This window comes from Piliocolobus tephrosceles, chromosome 14 (assembly GCF_002776525.5).
Source record: "Piliocolobus tephrosceles isolate RC106 chromosome 14, ASM277652v3, whole genome shotgun sequence".
Classification (NCBI taxonomy): Eukaryota; Metazoa; Chordata; class Mammalia; order Primates; family Cercopithecidae; genus Piliocolobus; species Piliocolobus tephrosceles.
In genome coordinates, this window is record NC_045447.1 from 39,798,199 (window position 1) to 39,821,881 (window position 23,683).

The 23,683-nt window shown below is 44.8% G+C and overlaps 1 pseudogene; it reads right to left on the reverse strand.

Annotated features, from left to right (window-relative positions):
* Positions 1-2,118: 2,118 nt before the first annotated feature.
* On the reverse strand, positions 2,119-17,140 carry LOC111536416 (annotated as a pseudogene).
* Positions 17,141-23,683: the final 6,543 nt, after the last annotated feature.

Below are 23,683 nucleotides of genomic sequence, written 5' to 3' on the forward strand. Positions count from 1 at the left end.
ACCGTCTGCACCAGCAGCAGCAGCAGCATCCCCTGGGATGTTTGAAATGCAGAACCCCAGGACCCAGCCATACAGAACCAGAGCCTGCATTTTGACAAGGCCCCCAGGTGACCTGCAGGCACAGCACACTAACATTATATGACTCATAGAGATAAAGAACGTTATTCAATATTTTTTTCTGATTATAACAGTGGTAAAAACTCATACTAGAAAATTTGGAAAGCATCCCCTCATCCCCATTCGGATCCTTGAGGGAAGAGGAAGGCGGCTTGCATGGGGGCATAAGCAATCAGGCTCTTACACTTCGTGATTACAAAGCCTCTCCCAGGTCTTTCTGTAATTAAGAGAGCAGTTATGTTAAGTCCAATATGACTGGCCTGGGGTAAGGTGGGCGGCAGAGTGGAGAAGGGAATGAAAGAATTACTAGTATAATTCCAAATAATAACATGGAATACTTACAACTTTGTGGGCAGGCGGTTTGTAAACCACAGTGCAGGTAGGAAAATATTTCTCTTCTTGCCCATGACTTTCATCTGAACTGATAATAAGTCTTGGGAGTGGGGTGCTGGGAATTATTCAGATCCACTAACTCAGATGGAGCCAAGCACTGCTGAGGAAAGGCAAGTGACTGAGGAGAAAGAGCCCCAAGGGTGGGGCTCCCAGGATGGTGGAGATATGAAAGGAGGTGGTTAAAGGATGATGGTGCCCTTTGAGAGATGAGAACAAGGAAGATCAGGGTCAGGAAATGGGATCTGCTTCACTTCCCTTGAAGGTAGTGTATGAAAAAAAAAAAAAAAAAAAAAAAAAACTCTGTAAAATATTTGAAGAGATTTATTTTGAGCCAAATGTGAGGACCATGACCCATGACACAGTCTCAAGGAGTCCTGAGAACATGTGCCCAAGGTGATTGGGTTACAGTTTTGTTTTATACATTTTAGGAAGACATAAGACATTAGTCAGTTCATGTGAGGTATACTACACACTAGTTCAACCTGGAAAGGCGGAACAACTCGAAACAGGGGCTTACAGGTCAATGGTGGATTCAAAGATTTTCTCATGGGCATTTGGTTGAAAGAATTTGGCTATTATCTCAAGATCTGGAATCAACAGAAAGGAGTGTCTAGGTTAAGATACGGGGTTGTGGAGACCAAGGTTCTTATTATATAGATGAAATCTCAAAGTCAGCCTCCCTTAGAGGCAATAGATGGCACCTTTAACAGGTGCTAGACTCTCAGCTAATCTCTTCAGGATCAGAAAAAGACCTGGGAAGGGGAAAGAATCTCTACAGAATGTAAATTTCCCCCAAACGAGACAGTTTTGCAGGGCTCTTTCAACATATCTCAAATAAATATATTTTGGGGTAAAATAGTTTGATACTTTAAAGGGCCTGCTATCTGTCACATGATTTTATACGAGAGTCAGGTTAGAAGTTGGTGTCTTTTGCTACAAAGAGTCTGTTTTGTTGGTCTTAAGATCTCTATTTTAATATTAATGCTGGTCAGTTGTGCCTGAACTGCAAAGGGAGGTGAGCATAATGAAGCATGTCTGACCCGCTTCCCATCATGGCCAGAACTAGTTTTTCAGGTTTCTTTGGAATCCCATTGGCGTGCTCCATTGAGTCCACTGTGGGTTGTTTGTTTGTTTACAATAGGAAAAGTAGATACTGAGCATACCTTTGGCCGGGGTTGGGGGGACTCTGTTGACTTATCTGTATCCCCATGGCAGAGGCTGCAGTGAGGAGAAGCCTATAATCAGAAGACGTTGATGCCACACTCCAGCCTCTCTCATTTCCCCCAGTCTCTAGGGCTAAGGAAGTAGCCCAGTTACCCCAAGCTCAAATTCTTTTGTTTTGGTTGGTTGGTTGGTTGGTTGGTTGGTTGGTTGCTTTTTGAGACAGGGTCTCTGATGCCCAGGCTGGAGTACAGTGGCGCCATCATGCCTCACTGCAGCCTCGATCCCTGGGCTCAAGCAATCTTCCTGCCTCAACCTCCCAAGTAGGTGGGACTATAGGCGCATGCCCCAGGCTAATTTTGTATTTTTTGTAGACAGGTCTCATCATGTTGCCCAGGCGTATCTTGAACTCCTGGGCTCAAGCGATCCACTGGCCTTGACCTCCCAAAGTGCTGGGATTATAGGCATGAGCCAACATACCCAGTCCACCAAGCCCAGATTCCATACACAATGTTCATAATATTTTATTCAATTAACCCTGTACTTTTAAAATTCTCCCACACAGTTAAAAGTCCCTTGAAAACATCATTTTAAAGATGGTACCATTACCATATTTTATTTAAATATTTCCCATTATTGTAATTGTTACACAATTTCTCTTTTTCACCACATGTATGATGCTGTAATAAACATCTTTATCCACATACCCAATGACTTCCTTTTTCATTTAGGCAAACTTTCTTAAAATCAAAGGGAACCACACATACGGGAAAGCGAAAAAATCAAAAGAGCACAGTTTAATGACTTTTCACAAAGTGAATACCTCACAGAATTACCACCCAGATCAAGAAACAGAATATTACCAGAACCCCAGGCCCTTTTGTGTCTCCATCCAATCACTACACTTCCCCTCAGAGTAATGCTACGCTAACATTAAGCATCAATAGATTAAATTTTCTACAAATGCAAACATGTATTATATGGTGGCTTATTTATATTACAAAGTATAAATACAAACATAAATTATATTTATATATTTACTAATATATTTCATATCATATATTTATGTTTTTGATACATTTTAATGTATCTTATATGTCATCTACATATAAATACATATTTGAATCTTATACAAATTCAAGTATAAAATTGTGCAGATTTTTTTTTCCAGAGCTAGCTGAGGTTTTATTTTGGACAAAAAAAAAAGCAATTGAATTGTTTTGTAGCTGGAGGCATGGGCAACGGGGGTGCCCGAGGCAGTGAACTCTCCCGCGGGTGGGCTGAGGGCGAGGGCTGAGCCTCAGGTGGGTCTCCTGTACCCTGTGCTCCCTGGACAGCGGCCTCCCTCCCGGGCTCTGGGGCAGCCAGGAGAGGCAGGCTGGGAGGGGCTGCCGCAGCTGTTCACTTGGGCACGATGTCAGAGGACTGGGACTCCGGCTTCCCATCACTGGTCTCCATCTTCTTCACAACCACGGCCCCGGTGGAGCTGGTGCGGCTGAAGCAGCTGGAACCCGCGCCAGAGCCAAAGCTGGAGCCCAGGCCGTAGCTGAGGCCGGAGCTTGTGAGGCCGCCACAGGCCGTGCTCAGCCCACCAGCATAGCCACTGGCAGTCTTCATATGGACACTCACGTTCTGCATCCCAGACTCCAGCCGGCTCTCCTCGCCCTCCAGCAGCTTCTTGTAGGTGGCGATCTCTATGTCCAGGGCCAGCCTGACATTCATTAGCTCCTGGTACTCATGCACCTGCAGCGCCACATCCTGCTTAGCCCGCTGCAGGGCGGCCTCCAGCTCGGACAACTTGGCGTTGGCATCCTTAAGGGCGCTGCTCGGCATCTGCGATGGCGGCCTCCAGGAAAGCCCTCTGGCCTTTTTGAGGCCCTCAATCTCAGCCTGGAGCCGGCTGATGTTCCTGTTCATCTCGGAGATCTCAGTCTTCCTGCGCCGCAGGTCATCCCCTTGATTCCCAGCCAGGGTCTGCAGCTCCTCATACTTGATCTGGTACATGCTCTCAGTCTCAGCCCAGCTGCAGTTGGCAATCTCCTCCTACTGCGCCTTGACCTCTGCGATGATGCTGTCCACTTCCAGAGAGTGGCTGTTGTCCATGGACAGCACCACAGACACGTTGGAGATCTGGGACTGCAGCTCCCAGATCTCCTCTTCATACAGCTGCCTGAGGAAGTTGATCTCGTCAGTCAGCCCTTCCAGGAGAGACTCACCTGTACCTTGTTCATGTAAGTTTCATCAACCTTCTTCTTGATGAGGACAAATTCATTCTCCATCTCTGTACGCTTACTGATCCCACCCTCCTACTTGTTCTTGAAGTCCTCCACCAGCCCCTGCATGTTGCCAAGCTCCGCCTCCAGCTTCAACTCCTCCTGGCCCAGAGTCTCTAGCTGCTGCCTAAGGTTGTTGATGTACTCTTGAATTTGTTGTCCGTGTTGCTCTGAGTCGTCTTCTGCTGCTGCAGGAGACTCCACTTGGCCTCCAGCATCTTGTTCTGCTGCTCCAAGAACCTTACCTTGTAGATGAAGGAGGCAAACTTGTTGTTGAGGGTCTTGATCTGTTCCTTCTCCTCAGTGCACACGGCCTGCATGTTAAGAAGGCTCAGCAGGCTCTGGTTGACTATGACAGCAGTGATGCCTCCCATGCCACTGGCCCCACCATAGCCTCCACCCAGGCCACCCCGAAGGTTGCTGCTGCCCACTCAGGAGAAACTCAAGGAGCTGAGGCGGACACCGGGCCCACTCATGTAAAAGTGGCTGCTGAAGGCCAGGGGGCCAGAGGTGGACACCTTGTAGGACTTCTGGATCACTCTGAGGGACGTGGTGGAGGCAGGAGTCAAGGCAGGTGGGCTGAGCCAGGTGAAGATTCCAGAAGGAGTGGAGATGGGGCTTTTTTTATGAGATAGGGTCTCACTATGTTACCCAGGCTGGTCTTGAACTCTGGGGCTCAAGCAATCCTCCCACCTTGGCCTTCCAAAGTGCTGGGTTTACAGGTGTGAGCCACCGTGCCTGGCCTAGATTTTGCATCTGGTTCCTTTGCTCAACATTGTTTGTAAGATTCATCCGTGATGTTTTTCTTGTAGCAATAATTCATTTTCTCTGCTGTATATTATTCCATTGTGTGAATACACACAACTTTTCTTTTGTATTTTGTTCAGTGTTTCTAGCTCTTAGCAGGAGCATTAGGCTGCTACAGCCTGCTCAACCATAGCCAGAAGCAGAAGTCCACTTATTTATTTTTATTAAATTCTAAGAAGTAGAATTCCTGGGCATAAAGAAACAAATATTTTTTAGGCCACTGATGCACACTGTTCATTGTTTTCCATAAAAGCTGTGACAATTTACACTCAAGAAAAATCATGAAGTTCTTCTGAGGGATGAGCAAGAGTCATCCGAATAATAACAAAATTTTTAAATCTTACTAATAGTATCTAATAGTGTCAATCTTGTATTAAAGCTGTTTCATATATAAATTATAAATATTAAAATGGTGGTATCATATTTCATAAAGGTTTTTGTGCCAATTTATTACTTAATTCTCACAAAACTCTGAGGGGTAAATTTTATTGCTGTCTCATTTTAAAGATGAAGGAACTATGGCTCAGAAAAACTGAAGTGTCCCGTCTATGTTACCTGGCTAATGGCCAACATAGTTTTCCTTACCCATGCCAGGCTACCCCTTGCCTAAATTTCTGAAGAAGCATCCCAGATTCTTCAGGGTAAAATAGGTAACAGGGAGAAAGACATGTTGCCCTTTTGTATGGAAATGAGCATCCTTCAAAGCCCAGTTCAAATGACAACCCCTTTCCCAAGGGACTCTTCCCTCCCTACCCACCCTATTGGAAGTAACACAACCACAGCTTTCTTCTGGAAGCCACACCCCTATACTAGAAAGGGGCCCTTGCCGATCCTGGAATGTCACTACTGAGATCATTTAGTCCAGGGATTACAAACAGGGACCACACACCAGTGAGGTTCTCCGCTTCCTTGCCAATGGCAGACATAACAAATCAATCACCATCTAGCCGCTGTCTCCCACGCTGAGTCCATCTGAGATCATCTCACCCTCAACTGCCATGCTGGCTTTGTCTCTGTTCCTTGTGCATGCCAAGTTCCATCCCACCTTGTGATGCACACATTGGCTGCAGCCAGATTTCCTCATGACTGAGTTGTTCTTGTCCTCTCAGGTCTTAGCTCAAATATCACCCCCTGCTGATCCCCACAAATCTAAGGTAGCATCACCTTTCCTTATTTGTCTTCTGTTATGATCATTTTTAAATTTAATTTATTTAGCTGTCTGTTTTTATGGCTGTTGTATCCTGAGAACTGAGCCTCTTCTAAGTTGTTCACCTATTCCCCAGTGCCTGGAAGAGTCCCTGGTACTCAGCAGTTGCTCAATTAGTAGTTGCTGAATGAGTGAGTCAATCAAGATGCAATTTTCTGCTGAGTTCAGGTATGACCTGAAAAGCCTTCCCATCACAGTGTTACAACCATTCACTACCAGGAATCAGAAGTAAAATGTAGGATAAAATCTTTTTGCCATGCCTAACTTCCTTAATTCCACATTTTACAGATGGGAAACGGAGGCCCAGAATAAGAGACATGCCTTTCCCAAAACTACAGAATGAAGGAGGGACGGAGCTAGGACTAACACCAGCTCCTCCCACTCCCCCATCCTTCCTGCTCCTCCCCAGCACGGGGAAGCGCCTGAAGAGCTGTCGTAATGGCTCAGTCACAAAGCAGAGGATCCTGGCCTCCGAGCTCCGGAGCTTGCCTATGAATTACGCACCTAATTACCAGCTGCCTTTTTTTTTCTATTCTGTGGGTAAAAGTCTGATCACATAGAAGATTCTCTGTGTTTCCGTGGATACCAAGCAATCTAATTTCAAACTCCCTTGCAAATGGCAAGTGAGTGAACTTAATTTTAATAAAAACAAGGAAAATCATACGTGTGAGCTTAATAAAATCTAATTTGGGCAATTTAGAGCTCAGAAAATAAAGCCTTTATGTAAAAACTAGCAATTAGCTTTATGAAACAATACAGTGAACCTTGGCATAGGGGAGAGTTGGGAGCTGGAGGACTCTGAGGATAAGGAAATGTGGCAATAATATAAGAAAGCTAAAGGGGCAGGGAGCCTGGTTCCTGGGGTCAGAGGGTTCAAGTTCAAGTACACAAGCGACCACTTCTTAGATCTGTGACCTTGGGAGAGTCGCTTTTCCTCTCTAGACCCTATTGTCTAAACCCTAGTGTCCTTGTTTATAAAATGAGGTTAATAAAACCTCCTTGACCTAGTAGAATGGTTGTACAGACAATAAGAAAACAAATATACAAGAGCTTTGTAAAAGTGTCCAGCAACTATTATCTCATCATTTGTCCCATTTAACATTCTTCCCAGCAAAGAGAGAAGAGAAGGCTAGTGGAGACTATCACCTGGATCAGGGATGTAGGATGGAGTGGTGTTACTGGGGAGGGGTCCTGATCCAGACACCAACAGAGGGTTCTTGGACCTCACACAAGAAAAAATTTGGGGCAAGTTTAAAAAGTAAAGTGAAAGCAAGTTTAAAAAAAGTAAAGGAATAAAAGAATGGCTACTCCATAGGCAGAGCAGCGGTGTGGGCTGTTCGACTGATTATACTTATCATTATTTCTTGATTATACGCTAAATAAGGGGTGGATTATTCATGAGTTTTCCAGGAAAGGTGTGGGTGATTCCCGGATCTGAGGGTTCTCCCCCTTTTAGACCATATAGGGTAACTTCCTGACATTGCCATGGCATTTGTAAACTGTCATGGCACTGGTGGGAGTGTCTTTTAGCATGCTAATACATTGTAATTAGTGTATAATGAGGAGTGAGGATGACCAGAGGTCACTTTCATCGCCATCTTGGTTTTGGTGGGTTTTGGCCAGCTTCTTTACCTCAACCTATTTTATCAGCAAGGTCTTGTGACCTGTATCTTCTGCAGACCTTCTATCTCATCTTGTGACTAAGAATGCCTAACCTCCTGGGAATGCAGCACAGGAGGTCTCAGCCTTATTTTACCCAGTCCCTGTTCAAGATGGAGTTGCTCTGGTTCAAATGTCTCTGACAGTGGGGGTAGATGGCAGGTATGCAACCTTCCACGTTCACCTTGCATTTAGATGTCACAGACCTATGGCACACTGCCAGAGGTGACTCCCAGCAGTGGTTTACAGGACCCAGAAGCAAATCTCCAAGTCAGAGTGAGCCTGGGGGAAGACCTGAGGCTCTTGACATGTAATCGCTACAGCCCAGCACATCTGCACCGCTGACAGGTCCCCTTTACATAGAGATCTCCACAGGCAGGTTGTATTATTCCCATTCTACAGAGGAGGAAAATGAACCATTGGGAGGTGCAGCAGCTAAACTCAGGTCACACAACTAGTTGACCCAGCCAAGACTCAAGCCAGGTTTCCTGACTCCATCCTCCAGCCCGCTTACCAACACCTCCCATGGTTACAAAAGCAAGTGACTGTGAGACTGAGAACCTGCTACATCTGTTGTGTCCCTTCTTCCCCAAGGGCATGTGTAGCTTCTATCAGAACTGCTAGGAGCCACATCCGCAAAGAGCGTGGTCTTCATCACACATCTCTCCAGAAGCAGTGGCTTTTCCACTCCAGGCAGAAAGCAATTTTTTCCTAGTGCCTTCCCAGAAGCAAAGTGGGTAATTAATTGCACTGAATAACACATTAAATGTACTAATAATTGGGTAGTCACAGCAAAATGATTACTTTGAAGAAATATTACCAATTCCCTGTTGTACTTAACATTTCTCCTTATTTATCATTACCATTTTAATCAATAATAGTCACAATACTAATAAATCCGTCTTAATTTTAATTGTTTTCAATTTGATGTACCAGTACTTGAGTATTCTGAGCATACTTCATTATTTATAATAATTTAAGATCACTTAAAGGCAAATTACGTAGTTTGTACTTTCAAGTAGGTAGGTAATTATGACAAAGTTTCTCTAGATTCAACATTTCCATGCACTGAGCAGTGTGAGGTGTCAGGTGTCTGCCCTTTTCTGTTAGGCTCAGGGGTCAGGGATGGAGAGAATAAAGGAAGATTCTCAAAGCCTCCACTTGAATTAGCATATTCTGGCCTTTTAAAAGAGGCTTGGGTCCCTGAAAGTATGATTAATAGCTCAATGGCTTTGCCTTTACGTATGTTGTCTAGCCATAAATGCAGTATTCATCCATTCATTCACCAGTGCCCAGGGCCAAATACTGCACTAACACCAGAGACAGGGAGATAGAGCGAGAAACTTAGAAAGTGTGACAAAGGCTGACTGTAGTCAACAACCAGAAAAGGTAAATAACATGTAACTGAAGGAATCGAGGAGTACTTCTGGGAGGCAGAGGCATTTTCCTTGGTCTGGAAGGGTGGGTAACATTTGTTAGGGAAGTAAGGGAGGGAATGGACTCCAGCTTTGGCAGAAAGTCAGTTAGGAGGCTCTGGCAGAATGTGGGCTTTTCAAGGCAACAGTGGAGATAATGAGAGAGAAAGTTCAGAAGGAAGAACCACAGCCTGTGTAAAATTGACCCTCGGATGTGGCTTAGAGTGGATGATTGTGAGTTAGTGATGCCAGATTGGAGAAAGAGGGAAGCCGGGAGGAAGAAGCCAGGTGGAAGAGAAAAGATGGGTTTCTTAGCAAATCACTAAGTTCTGAGGGCCATAGAGTAGCCAGGGGAGAAATCTAGCAGGTAAAGTGGAGAAGCTGGCTAAAGCCCAGAGGAGTAGACAGCACTGGAGAGAGGGTCTGGAAACCCTCTAGTAGAGAGTCCCATGGGAGAGAAGGGTGACAGTCACAGCTCCAACCTCTGTGGCCTTCACTTCACAGGTATGTACTAAACTGGCCACAGCCTCACAGTCTTTAAGCCCCCTTGGAGGGCCCAGCCGAGAAAATTTCTTCTCCCCTTCTCTGTCCAGGGCCAGCATAAAGGGCACATCTTTTTGAATCAAATAGTACTGAATTGAAATTGCACAACTGTGTTGTCAATGGCCCTGTTTTGTGAGGACATACTGCTGCCTGAAGGGGAGGGTGCAGAGGTTAACAAGACTCAGAGAAGTCATGCTGATAATGTGGAGATTAACAGCAATGGATGGGTCTATGTCTCCACTCTGCATGGCTGGGGTATCAAGGTCCTGGCACCAGCAATTATTTGCTAGGGTGTTGCAACTGGTGCTAATGATTTCTAGAAACCTAGAAGTTATAGGAGAGGAATTTAATGGGAAAGAGGCTCCACCTCCTGGTAATACTCAAAACCAACATTTCTTCAGCACTTTACAGTTTATAAGCTTCTGTCAGCTTTTAAAATCTCATTTAACTGTCTATCTTGATCTGGGTGGTGGTTAGCAGCTGCACATGTATGTAAAAAAAATCATTGAGCTTATAGTTAAGATTCATGCCCTTGAGTCTATGTTAGTGATACTGCCATTTAAATTGTGTAAATAAATACATGGATAAATAAATAACCTCTCATTTAATTCTTCTAACCATCCTATGAAGTTAGCAACTTTGTTATCCACAAGTGAAGACACCTGAAGCTGAATGATTAACCCTGGATCCTGGGCTGATGAGTGAAATGACTAAGAAGTCAGAATGGGCTGGCATGGATTCCTCTGGTGCAATTTGAAAAACAGGGATTATAACATCAACAGGGCTTGGAAGGACTGAAGAGGGAGCAATCATGGAGCCAAAGGGCCCTTTGAGGTCTTTGGGGATGAGATCTGCCGTCTCCACCTGGCCCTTCCTTTCCCTGGGACACAGGTTTGACTCGGGAAGATATCTTTCTAAGTGCACGTTTTCGATTAAACCACAACTCAGGGACAGGGAAAGTTCCAGGAGTCTGCATCTCAGGAGTCCTCCAAGTTGTTCCCCATCAGTCCCTCAAAGCCCCCTTGGAAATTTGCTCAAAATGAATAATACAAAGTAAAACCACCCTGGCATTGTCAACAGGTTAGACATCATACCTTCTTGTTCTTTCAAAAAGGAGCTGCTAACAAGCACCAGAATCTACCTGGCCCTTGGACCTCTGGAAGGAAATAGGAAGCCTGTCCTCCTTTCCGCCTGAGGGAAACAGACTCCTAAAACAAACTAACAAAACGAAGACAATATCATGTGACAAGTAGAAGAATGTGCAAAGTGGGAATCCCAAGCAGAATGTAACCAGCTCAGCAGGGAGTGTCCAAGGAAGGCTTCACACACAAGGGGTGTGGCTCGATTTATGCTTCTAAGCATAAACAAAAGTTTCGTGAGCGGAAAAGAGGAATATATATTCCAGGCACCAGGAACAGCATAAGCAAACACCCAGAGGCAAAAGCATTTCAGATGAGGTTGGGGAGAAATCATGAGTAGTCAGAAGGGCCCAGGAATCTGTTTCCTTTCTTTACATACGAGAACTCCATTAAGGATACCCTTGTACCTCACCGATTAGACAAGAGTTGGAGTAGAAGTGCCTCTGGTCTCAGTGGACCTTTACAAAGCTTTGCGATTCAGAATGGCAGGCTTCTGTTCTTGTCCTTATGTCCGTGAACTCTAAACGACTCAGAAATTCTTTTTTTTTTTTTTTGAAACAGAGTCTTGCTCTGTTGCCCAGGCTGGAATGCAGTGGCCGGATCTCAGCTCACTGCAAGCTCTGCCTCCTGGGTTTACGCCATTCTCCTGCCTCAGCCTCCCGAGTAGCTGGGACTACAGGCGCCCGCCACCTCGCCCGGCTAGTTTTTTTTGTATTTTTTAGTAGAGACGGGGTTTCATCATGTTAGCCAGGATGGTCTCGATCTCTTGACCTCGTGATCCGCCCGTCTCGGCCTCCCAAAGTGCTGGGATTACAGGCTTGAGCCACAGCGCCCAGCCAGAAATTCTTAAGTTCAACACCACAAAATGTTAACAATTTAGCTTTCTCTTGGCTAATCCAGTTTGCATCCTCCCCATATTCCTCTGCTTAGCAAAGCCCATCCTTAGGAACCTGACCTCCTCCAGGTTTCCAGCCCATTCTCAACTTAAAAGGAGGCAGAGTTTGGATATAGTATTTTCCCTGTGCCAAATAGCATAGTAAATTCATGCTTGACATATTTGTGTGCAACATGCATTTGAAGAATCTTCCAGAATCATGTTCTAGAAATAAGAGACTGCCAATAGCCAGGCCCTGATTTGCCACGCCCTGAAGTGGAGCTTTCTAGTAGAGTCATTCATGCAGTTTCTGGTCCCACCTTTGATATTCGGGAAGTTTTTTCTCTGGTACCTGAGAAAATTAAACCACTCCATTTCTCTCCAAGTTTCCAGCATCAAGATGGGATTGAATCTCTGTCAGGTATCAGCTTTCAATGTGATGAATGGGCTCTTCGTTTCTGCCTTCACGTCTGGAAGGTCCAGATCCCCAACTGGGATCACTGATCCACATGGGGAAACGGCATTTGACAGACCCACAGCTTCCTGGGGCCACTGGGGATCAGGTTGCAGACAGGGCTCGGGACAGGAAAAAAAAATTAACATCTTTTTGCTCAATCTAGATGTCATTTGAAACAATACTCTTCAAGCTCTCTACCCTGGGGATTTATTAAGTTATCAGCAAGCAACTCTGAAATAAACCACACTCATGGCTTTATGTTCTTTCCCTGCCCCACCCCAACCCAGACTTCTCCCCCACTTAACCTCATACATTCCAGGTAGGAAAGAGGGAGGACAGGACCTGTGGTCTGACGATCAGAGTTCAAATCTCCTCTCAACCAAGTTTATTATTATGTGGTTTCAGGCAAAACTCTCTGAAGAGCCTGTTTTCTCACCTGCAAAATGAATGTGAAAGCACTTCCCCGGGGTTGATTGATTTATTCATGTATTATTCCTCTAATTCACTGTATGCTTCTGTGCCAGACCCAGTTCTAGAGGCTGGGAGTACAGAGATGACTCTCACCTGTCCCTACTCTCTGGAGGTCAGATGAGAGAATGAATGCCCCCATTGCTTTGTAAATCACACGACACCACGCATCTTAATTATCAGTCCTACTACAGTGGTCTGACACTCAAAATGCTTGTAATAGGAAATCACAACAATGATTAAGAGTGAAGCCTTTGGCACCAGACCTGGGTCACTTACTAGCCATGTGACTAGCATAAAATCCTTAAGCTCTCTAGCCTTGGTTTTTTCATCTACAAAATGGGAACAATAACAGTTCTTTCTTCAGAGGGCGGTTTGAAGGAGCACATGGAATAACGCACCTGAAATCATTTAGAGAACTGGCTGGCACTTATAAGTGCTCGACAACTGTTAGCTATCATTGTCATACTCATTCTCATTAGGATGATAATGATGTTCATTATTTTAAGAGCAGACAATCGCGCACAGCAGTCCAAAACCACTTTCCTCGCCCCCGGAAGGAGATGAGAGTGAACGAGCTGGTGCATTGATGCGCGCCTGGGGTGCCACGTGGTGACATGGGTTTCTCCTGTTTATCCCTCGAGGCTTCCTTTCAGCGTCTTCTTCCCCAGCAGCTGCTCTGTCAACAGTCCATATGCTGCCTCGGCTACGGAGCAGCTTTCAACATGGGGCTGCCAACCCTGTAGGAGAACTTTGAAGACAAGTTCAGGGGCACGCGTGCTGGGGCGGCAGTCACCCCGCCCCCGCGAGCCTTGGGCCCTCCCCTCCCGCCCGGCCTCCCCGCACCCCTTCTGGTGGCGGAAGTGGAAGGGAGGGGGGCTCAGGCAGCCGGGCCTGGTTCCGGAGAGGGTGTGCGCGTGGCAAGGAGGCCAGCTGGAGGAACAGGAGGGGACAGATGCCATGGGGGCCCGGATTTGTTCCTGCAGGAAGAGTGCAAGGAGCTAATTGTTTAATTACCCAGGAGCGGCTTCTCCGTGGCCCTGCCACGCGGTGTGGAAAGAACTCCAGTTTGTGCATGTCAAACAGTCGGTGGGCGGCTGTGGGAAGGAAAGGGAAGGCGGTCCTGAGCCTGGATTTCTTCCAGCCTTGTGCTGCAGAGTCACTTCTAGCTCTGGACCCCGAAGCCTTACAAATACTGCTTTGAAAAATTCAAGCATAGGCGCTACATCCCTTCAGCTTAGCTGACTGTTGGAGAAAATTATACCCGGTGCTTTTCTCTCCCCGCACATCACCCTCAACATAAACACACACACACCCCTTATACCCTGCCATTGGTCATTTCCTAGTTTCCAATCCATTCTTTAAAATATGGAAGTCCTTGGGTCCTGGCTTGGTTCTTTCCTATGCGGGTTCCCAGCATTTTCCTACTGTCAGGACTTTGCTATGCTGGGCACGCCATCTATGTGCCCTTTTTACGCAGCCCTTTGTAACCAGGGCTTTCTGCATCATCCTTCAGGAGGCAGTTTTGCACCCTGTAGTCCCAGCTATTTGGGAGGCTGAGGAGGGAGGATCACTTGAGCCCAGGAGTTTAAGGCTGCAGTGAGCTGTGATTGTGCCTCTGCGCTCCAGCCTGGGCGACAGAGTGAGGCCCCATCTCTAAATTAAAAGGAAAAAATCCACCTTTCCTTAGGCTGTCATTATATATAATATGATATGTACATACATATTATGTTTCCTGTCTGTCTTTAATTTCAGACTATTTCGTATGAAAAGAAAAGTAATTGGCCTCTGTGCAGCACCTTCCTTTGTACAAGGGACTTCCACTCACACTCTTCCATCTCTACCTCCTAAGTGACAACCTTGTGAAGTGGGCAGCGTCCACTTCACAATGCAATCTGGTGGTAGATAGAGTATTTACAAATCACTCCAACATGCTGTGTACCTTGGGGTACCCCTTGAAACATGGGAGACTAGACCTTATTTAGCCCTTGCAGACACATTTCTCAAGTCCTAGCAGTTGGCCACTGCTGGGATCACCCTTTCCAGGCTCCTACCACCCCTTCAGAGAATTCTGGCCTCATAGTCTCACACCCAATACATGTGAGTGTAACAGTAGGAACTGCATGGGTTGTCTGTAAAAAAGGTACAGTTACCATGTGTTTAACCACATCTATAGGTGCTTATTTTTTTCTCACATAACAATTCTAGATTGCCACCTCATAGTTGCAAGATAACCGCTCACTTCTAGCTGCACACTCATATTCTCTAAGGAAAGGGGGAAAAAAGTAAGCAACAAGATGGAAGAGGCAGCCACCCTATCAGGAAAGCAACGTCCCCAAAATAACCAGCAGGTTTCCAGTTATATCTCTGACCAGAACGTGTCATATGGCTACCCTCAGCTACAAGGGAATCTGGGAAATGTAGTTGTTTAGTTGGGCATCTGGTCAACCCAAACAACATCAGTGTTCTATAAATAAAAAGAAAAGGGAGAAGGACACAAATGTGTGGTCATCTTAAGGTGTGCCTTCCTCACAAGAGAATAGGCTCTAGGAGGTCAAGAAACATATCTGTTTATGCTCATGATTTGTGTCCCAGAGCCAAGCCCAGTGCCTGGCACACAGTGGGTGCTCCATAATATGTTTGAAATGGGGGAATGAGCCTGGGCAACATGGGGAAACCCCATCTCTACTAAAAATACAAAAATCAGCCAGGCATGATGGTGCATGCCTGTAGTCTTAGCTACTCAGGAGACTGTGGCATGAGGATCACTTAAGTCCTGGAGGTCGAAGCTGCAGTAAGCTGTGATTGAGCCCCTGCATTCCAGCCTTGGTGACAAAGCAAGGCCCTGTCTCAAAAAGAAAATAAAAATAATAAATGGGGGAATGAATGAATCAATGAAATGACTACTAAAGTCATCATTATTAAGGTATTTTGATCTCTAAATGGGCTTAAATCTCAGGCCCCTAAAACCCTTCCACACATCTGGTGTTTGCCAAAGTTAAAACGCTTCCGACACTCCAGCTTCTTCCCGTGTCCTCTGTGTTCTCTGTGTGTCACTTGGATAACCCCTAACACCCATTATCAGGTCACAATAAATCAAATCTGCAGCATTTCATCCTGGGTTACCTGGAATATAGCTCTCATATTCATAAATTAATAGCCAATTATGGAGCATGAGATAAATAATCCCCAGCATCAATACGTATCATCCATAATTACAAAGACAGGATCAGGTATATCCATGCATAATACTTGGCTGGAATTCCCATTTTTAATGCAGGTATTTATTGCCACATACATATCATTTTGAGGAAAGGGTAGTTTTATACCTTTTGATAGAAAAGACACCTACATAGATAAAGCCCTTTCATAAAATGCTGTAAATCTGATAAATGAATAAAAGCATAAAATTTAGCCAGTTTTCTCTTGGATGATGGGTTTTAAAATACTTACAGTGTGTTTTTAAATGACAGAAAAAAATAGGACACCCCAATCAGATCTGGAAACCCTCAAAAAGAGATCGCATTTTAGGTGAACTGTTTATAGAAAAAGCTGGCTTTCATTAACTTAAACCTCCAGGAATTGGTTCTGTGGGCTCTGGGAGGCAAAGATAATCCCAGACCATTCCAGAAGAGGTCAGGGGGTTTGATGAGCTCTTCTTTCTCTAATAGACAGCAATGTCTCAGCGTGAGCGCTGGGGGTACAGGGTCAGAGCTGGGGGTTTTCTGTGTTCTTAATGGTGCCCAGCAATGGTGTTGACTAATCCATTAACTTAACCCACTAACCGTACTTCATTACAATACATTCAGAATTTCACTGAAAGACACATGGATTCTTCAGGAAATTCTTATTCCTTGAACCTCAGTTTCTTCATCTGTACAAAAAGAATAAAAGTAGCCATTCTGTGTGCCTTTTCAGTATGGTTGTGAGGATCACATAAAGAGAACGTGAAGCAAACTCTCATACCCATCATCTCACATCGTTACCCATTTGTGTGTGTGTGTGTGTGTGTGTGTGTGTCAAGAGCAGCTAAAATCTACCCAGTTAGCAAGAATCCCATACGTGAAAACATGGTGTAGATGGTAATATGCTATACCAATGAGAGAGGATTTTAGGATGGGTAATGATTTTCACAGGAAGTATCCTAGTGGGACTGTTTGGGTTGGGGATCGTACATTCCCAGCACTAAACATGGCATATCTGTTGGATAGCAATGGGATGCAGGGTTGTACTCACTCACACTCGAATAAGGAAGGACCAGGGACTGTGTGATGCCCAGGAGTCTGGATGTGTGAGCTCTCCTTCTGCACCTGCCACTCTCTTATCCTGTATGTTTGAGCTAGTTATTTTCATGCTGTGAATCTGTCTTCTCATCTGAAAAAATGGAGGTGTCAAACTAACAAATCTCTGGGGAGCTGTTCTGGCTCTAACATAGTAATTCTGATGCTACGGAATCCAGGATCCCAGTGTGTGGTGGGATCAGGGACCTGTTCAGATGGACATCCACCCTGAGGTCATCTGAGACCCCTTCTGGATGCCCCTGCGCTGCTCATCAACGTCTCTCAGAAGATCTTCTATAGCCTCTTGGGGGTCCTCCCCGACCAACTCAGGAACCTCGACAGCCTCTGAGACCAGCCAAGTTAAGGGTCTTAGGACAGGGCTGAAACACCACCTCTGTCTCAAGCTTGGTATTGTCTACCAAGAGCCTGACTGGGAGATATCAAGGCAACCTGCCCTGAATTCATCAAACAGTTCCAAAAGCCTGCAAACAGGTGCTGGCTTTTTAAGAGAAATAATTTCTGTGGCTCTCCACTCTAGCCACATTAGTCATTCAAGTGTTAAGGGACAATATAAATTCCTGTCATCCTAGTTTATGTGACCACTAAGATTTATTCCAAACGACAGGTCATTAATGTTTCTTCTCTGTTTTTTTCTCAGATTTACTGAAAATTCATATTTCTGCTTCGTTATAGACTGCTAACAGCTATGTTTTTGGTCAGAAAGTCAGCAATAAATCTGAATTTAATAAACTGACAAAAGATCACTATCCCAGAGACGGTCTGAGCCCACATTCCTCCTTTCCTTCCATACAAATGCTTTTATACTGATGTATCTTCCACATAAAAGCTACATTTGCCATCTTAATAGTCACCTTCCCGCCACCCCCTTCGATGTTTTGCCGTTTCAAGGCTGACTATATAATTATGGATTGTCAGAGCCTGAAGGCCCCACAACAATCGCAGTGGGTGGGGAAAAACCTGAACTCCAGGCTCAGCCATTCCCGTGCCATGCGACCTTGGACACGTGATGAGCCTCAGTTTCTTTATCCATAGAATGGAAATCATAGTTCTCATTCCATCTGCCTCTCAGGGGACCATGAGGATTGATTCAAATGACAGCAGGATGGAAACCATGAAGCTCTATGCAATTGGGGGTCAGGGATTGTGACTGCTTTTTAGTTGCAAATGTTCAGCATGTTAGAGCCAGCACGCATGTTAGAGATTCTTCACTTTACAAAAGAACACTGAGGTAGCAGTAAGTGGACCTCTCCCCTCAGGGAACAAGATTCTCCTTTTGGGTGTTTTATTCTATTACACAATAGTCTCCCCCAAATCTCACCTACTTGCTGTTGAAAAAGGGTTTAGAGGAGGAGTTCTCTGAAGTTTCCTGGAAAGCCTCACCCCACTACAGATTGCTTGGATAAGGAGGCTCTAAGAACTTTCTGGGTGGGACCCGAGTCATGATCATGTCTTTGTTCACCTCCAATCAGTTGTGAGTACCTTGAGGGAAATTCTTGTATAGAGTAGGCATTAGGGAATGACTATTTGAATGAATTCCAAATTCATCCAAGGGGGCTAATGTTCTGGCTAAACTCCAGATAGCATTATGGGTTATTGGGAGGCACCTATCCTAAGATCTGATCATCCCTTCCAGAAGGCAGCAAAACTATCTCTTAGAAAATGGAAAGCCTAACCCCTTCCTTTAGGGGACTTTCAGATGCACCCTAAGAACTACAACTACTCCACTCCCCAAAACTGTGGACCAGAATGAGGACTTTTAGGAGACTGGCATGCAGACAAATACATCAAGCCTTCTATAAACTTCTACCTTCAAACTCTCTATAAACTTCTGTCTGGCTTTGTAAATAACAACTATATAAGAATGTTCCCAATAAACACTGGAAGCAGAAATGAATAGACATTTCTGAGGACCTGTTTCTGACTAGTTGAGCAAAGCTTATAACAGTTATGCTGTGTGCTCCGTCACCTTTTTTACTATTTCATAACGTCATCCATAAACCCAGAATAATTCTTGTTTACCAACTCTCCCTCTGCATGATTTTGCAGTCTCCAGCCAAAACTTGATGCAAATGGTGAAAAAATTAATCCTATTGACTAAAATTAGAAAGCTCTAAAATTAGGGTGGTTTAAAAAAAAAGAGAATGGGCTGCCCTAAGTAATAGTGAGTCTCCCATAACTGGAAGTATGTAAGCAGAGACTAGAAGACTATCTGCAAAATAGTCTAAAAGAGGAATTCCTAAAATTGAGTGGGCAATTGGCTTAGACTACCTCCAAGTCTTTGCAAATCAGAAGTTCTGGGAATTGAAGATGTTGGTTCCCCCCAAAGCTTTTCTGCAGGCCTAGTGTCTGCCAGGCTGTGTGCTGGGAAAGGATGAAGTAGATCCAGCTCCTAGTGATGCTAAGTGAAACCCCAGTGTGATGGTTAACACTGAGTGTCAACATGATTGGATTGAAGGATGCAAAGTATTAATCTTGGGTATGTCTGTGAGGGTGCTGCCAAAGGAGATTAACATCTGAGTTGGTGGGCTGGGAAAGGCAGACCCACCCTTAATCTGGGTGGGCACCATCTAATCAGCTGCCAGCACAGCTAGAATATAAAGCAGGCAGAAAAACGTGAGAAAGCTAGACTGGCCTAGCCTCCCAGCCTACATCTTTCTCCCATGCTGGATACTTCCTGCCCTTGAACATCAGACTCCAAGTTCTACAGTTTTGGGACTTGGATTGGATCTTTCCTTGCTCCTCAACTTGAACACGGCCTGTTTTGGGACCTTGTGATCACGTGATCACTATATAGGGGAGTTTATTAAGTATTAATAGGATTATATATATCCTATGAGTTCTGTCCCTCTAGAGAACCCTAATACAGCCAGCTTAGTGAGAAGGCAGACAAGCCAGCAGCTAACTCCAGTGCAAGGCAGAATGGTGTACATGTTGGAAAGCTATGAGTTTGAGGGATAGTTGTGATGAAGAACCACCCAGAACTGGAGGAAGTCCCCATAGCCTGCTTCCTTGAGTTAGAGGGCTCTGGTTATGGGGAAACTATCTATATATAATAATACATTTTATTGAGTTTTTATTAGGTGCCAGACACTTAGTCCACTTGTCAGTTAATAGACATACCAGTCTAAGGTAGGTACTCCTCTTTTCCCCTATTTTACATATGAAGAAATCAAGGATAGAGAGGGCAAGTAATGTGCCCAAGGTCACATACTCTAGTACAAGGTCAGGCCCTGATATGAAGGTAGACAATCTACTTCCAGCCATTGCTCCTAATGAGGCTGCTGTTCTCAATGCCTCTGGAAGAAAAAATGAAAGGTTTGGACCAGGCTGTCTGTAATGTCTGGCCTCCCAAAACACCAGGAATGTCCAGTACTACACCTCCAGGATGGGGCTGAGAGGAAAGCAGGATTTCCTAGACCAGGTGAATGCAGCATCTATATTAACTTCATTCTCCCAAGTACGGATTCCTGAGCCTTGAACTCCACAGTATCTCTGAGAAGCCTTCTCACACATAGCTTCAGCTTCCTAAAGCTCCCCATGAATTCAGAACAGAAGAGGAAAGCCTCGTTCTAGGATGCCCACATCCACATAGATTATTCCATAAACGCCTTCGACTTTCAGCTGGAGTTAGATCTGGTTTCTGAAATCCAGACCATGAAGGGGTGGGGTGAAGTTCTGGGAGGGCCAAGCTGGGAATGTCTGGTACACACAGAGAAGGTGCTTCCCTTGACCTGGACAGGCACTGGGACAAAGTAAGAAGACAGGTGAGCTACAAGGCCATCAGTAGCCCACAGTCCAGAGTAAATGACAAGACTACAGCCTCACAGGATGTGGGGGCGTTACAATGTCAATTTAGTGAAGCTGGAGTTGTGTTTCTTAGAATTCCTTTCTCTGGGTCGTGCCAGGTCAACTTTGGCCACAAGTACATTTTGCAAGAGATTCAGAACAAGGAAAGGCAGCAGCAGCTACATTCTTGTTATGCTCAGAGGCTAGGGCAGGGCACAAGTCCTCACAGACATTGTCACATATCTTCTGGGTGATATGGGCCAGCATTGGGACCTGTGGCTTCCCCCAAACCCACCAGCTCCTGCAGACGCTCTCATTTTAGCTCCCCTGATCCCGGGCCAGTTCAGCATTTTGCTTTTGCTCCATGAGAAAATGCACAATTTCTGTAAACCGTCCCCCTCATCAAAGTTGGAGTCTTGGGCGAAATGAGATACCAGTGTGGATTCCACCCCATTCCCTGAGTTCCAGCCCATCCAGTTTATCCTCAGTTCCCCACTTCCTGTCCATCATTTCTTCCCCACTTCTATATCTGATGCTGACTTCAGGCCTCAGCACCTGACACAGAAATAGCAGCCTTGCATAGTCCAGTCCCTGCAATTATATAAGGTGAAATGTCTATAGCCAACCCCTTACTATGTCTATCTCACCAAGTGGTTCTGCTTCTCGGACTGAACCCCAAGTGATATGAAGAGGAAAATAAGGTCAAGCCTGGCAGAATGGAAGGAGGGATAGGCTCGATGCCAATTCACAGCAGAAGTCAGTTTGTCTGGTGCAGGACCTGATGAAGCTCTTGAGCTTCTGAATGTGGGCTAATTAGCTGTCTTGTGAAACTATTGATCTCAGAACCTAAAGACCCAACCAGTGAAGGAGCAAATGGCTTCAGTTAATGGAAGGCTGGAATTAGCTGGGGTCATATCAGAACTGTTATATGACTTAGATACACCACTACAGCTGCTACAGACACCACATAAACACACACACACACACAGAGAGAGAGAGAGAGAGAGAGATAGCATCTATAATCTTCCCTAGTCAAGCAGTACTTTTGGTGGCTTTCTTTTACTCCTTTCTCCCTCCTTCCCTTTTCCTTTGAGTTGATGCTTGAAGTTTCAATGACTTTCTTAAATCCTAAAAAATATTATCTGTCCAAGTAGTGGACAGCTTGTGCCCCTGGAGGAGGCCACTCATGTGTGGTTCTGGGAGGGCCAGCCAGACTCTTCTGGCCTCAGAGAACCTGCAGGGGAACAGGAGTAAGGTAACTACTCTTAGTCCCTGATGTGACAAGAAGCTGCTCCTTGGACCTGTGGGCAGAAACTTGCTCCCTCTGCTCAGAAGCAGAGTGACCATGGCCGTTTTGTTCACCACTGTCCCTTAAGACTAGAATTTCCTAGGTCCTGCAGGCACTGGAAAGATCCCAGTAATTTTACCCAACAGTTGGCCTTACAAAATCATGAGCAGGTTAAAGAAAAGAACATCTCTTTCAGCCAATACTCAATAACCAGAACAAAGGAGACACAGCAGAGTTCAATAAGCAGGGGACCCACTGGAGCATGATGTCAGAAGACTCAGGTGAGAATATTAAACAGCAATCTAAGAGAAGCTCTCGAGGAGATCCAACTGAAGAATAAAAATCACTTTCTAGGCTGGGTGCAGTGACCTGTAATCCCAATGCTTTGGGAGGCCAAGGAGGCCGGATCACTTGAGGCCAGGAGTTCAAGACTAGCCTGGCCAACATGGTGAAACCCCGTCTCTACTAAAAATACAAAATTTAGCTGGCATGGTGGCTCATGCCTGTAGCTGCAGTTACTGGGGAGGCTGAGGTGGGAGGGTCACTTGAGCCTGGGAGGCGGAGGTTACAGTGAGCCATGCCACTGCACTCCAGCCTGGCCAACAGAGTGAAACTCTGTCTCAAAAATCAGTAAGTAAATAAATAAATAAAATAAAAAGCATTTTTTAGGTACAAATGATACAGCATTCTCATCGAAACTTCTAATACATAAGCTGAAAGAGAAGATAGTCATTTCTGAAAACGGACTTAGTAGCCTGTACAACAGAGCGACAAAAGTAAAAAGACGAAAATTGTGAGGGGAGAAGATGCAAAACACTTGAAGACTTAAGTTGCAAGTAATAAGCATTTCAGAAGAAGAGAAGGAAACAGATAAAATGATCACAAAAACTAAACAAATAATAAAGGATTTCTTTATCTAAAGAAAGATTAATTTCAATATTAAGAGAGCTTTTCTAGTCCCAGAATGGACTAAGTAAAGCGAGAACTAGAAACCTTGACATAGCCTAATTTTTCGAAAAGTCCCAAATTCCAGTTTCACCACTGTTTAATCACTGTTTTTTCCCTGACAATCAACAGAAAGAAGAAATTAGTTAAAAAGAAAACAGAAACAGAAACAGATGAGCACCCAACTTTCCAATTGCAATACAGCAAGCTAGAAGAACACCTATGTGGAAAAATAAAAATATTTGCAGATATACAAGGATTCTTAGTGTGTGTCACCCATCTACGCTTGCTGAGGAACATACTTGAGAAAGTACACTAACCAAAAAAACCATTCAAGAAGGAAGGTTAAGTAGATTAAGCAAAACACTGGGAAGCGGCACTGACAAGAATGCTTAGTCACAGCGGGCATTTATTCTGATCTGATAGATGAGTTCTTGTACACACTGGCTGTTAAATGTTCCTAATATTACATATATATAACATATATATTATATTATATATATATGCATGCATTTATGCATATATGAATAATATGAATGGAGATTTTTATTTAAAGTTTTAAATAAGAGGTTTTAGAATAGGGAAAAAGCAAAAGCTAACCCTAGTAATAGCTGTGATGGTTAATTTTAGGTATCAATGTGATTGGATTAAAGGATGCCTGGATGGCTGGTAGGGCGTTGTTTCTGTGGGTGTCTGTGGGGGTGTTATGGGCATGTGAGTCACTGAAAGGAAGACCCGCCCTGTGGGCCCAGGTGTAACAAGAAGATGGAAGAATTAGGACTTTCTCTTTCTCTCTCTCTCTGTCCCCCCCCCCCCCCCCCCCCCCCCCCCCCCCCCCCCCCCCCCCCCC